The following is a 1364-nucleotide window of genomic DNA, read 5'->3' on the forward strand; positions in this document are numbered from 1 at the left end:
CAAAATTAATGGTAAAGCATTCATACAGTGGAAATCGGACATATGGAAAACAATAAACGGAAAAATAATAATATAATGACAGTCACAGTTAACGAGTAGGGGGGAGGTCACTGAAAACGCCCCCCCAGACTCTAGATCCGGACGAAACAGACGAGGCTTGTCTGCCCACCCGATGGGGTATTGTGCTGAGAGACAACTAGGCCGAAGTAAAGCTAATATTTATTATTATTAACAGAATAGAAGTAAGGAGAGTAAAGTGATAAAGTGGTGTACAGTGAGAGTTCAAATCTGATTTTAATAAGGCTGTAAATAGAGATCAAAAGTAGAAGCAGAGATAGGTTGACTAAATGCCGGCCGCTGTCTGCCTTTTGGCCACTGTCTGCCTGTCTGCCTGCCGGCCGCTGTCTGCCTTTTGGCCACTGTCTGCCTGTCTGCCTGCCGGCCGCTGTCTGCCTTTTGGCCACTGTCTGCCTGTCTGCCTGCCGGCCGCTGTCTGCCTGTTGGCCACTGTCTGCCTGTCTGCCTGCCGGCCGCTGTCTGCCTGTCTGCCTGCCGGCCGCTGTCTGCCTTTTGGCCACTGTCTGCCTGCCGGCCGCTGTCTGCCTGTTGGCCACTGTCTGCCTGTCTGCCTGCCGGCCGCTGTCTGCCTTTTGGCCACTGCCTGCCTGTCTGCCTGCCGGCCGCTGTCTGCCTTTTGGCCACTGTCTGCCTGTCTGCCTGCCGGCCGCTGTCTGCCTGTTGGCCACTGTCTGCCTGTCTGCCTGCCGGCCGCTGTCTGCCTTTTGGCCACTGTCTGCCTGTCTGCCTGCCGGCCGCTGTCTGCCTGTTGGTCACTGTCTGTCTGCCGGCCGATATCTATTTGCCGGCTGCTGTCAATCCTTATTCATTATGTGTCAGTCTGCCTGCCGGTCGCTGTCTATCTCCCTGCCGGCCGCTTTCTGTCTGCCTGTTGGCCACTGTCTGCCTGTCTGCCTGCCGGCCGCTGTCTGCCTGTTGGCTATTCTGTCTGCCGGCCGATAGCTGTATGCCAGCTGCAGTCCAACCTTACTCATTATATGTGTCAATGTTGTGCAATGCTGTTGGTCACAACATCATTTAATAGGATTACTTTTTTTTTCTTAATAAATGAATTAAAATGTTCTGGTGTTACTATAATATCCCACACATGAACAAATTAACTGAATGTACAAGAGGAACAATGTAGAAGATGCAAATACTGATAAATGGCCCAGGCCAGTAATAATAGTAATTAAAGACAAATTGTCCAACACACACACACACACACACATACACACAACACATACATACACACACACACACACGCACACACACATATGTATGTATATACGCATGCATATATAAAT

Source organism: Penaeus monodon, chromosome 8 (assembly GCF_015228065.2).
Source record: "Penaeus monodon isolate SGIC_2016 chromosome 8, NSTDA_Pmon_1, whole genome shotgun sequence".
Lineage (NCBI taxonomy): Eukaryota > Metazoa > Arthropoda > Malacostraca > Decapoda > Penaeidae > Penaeus > Penaeus monodon.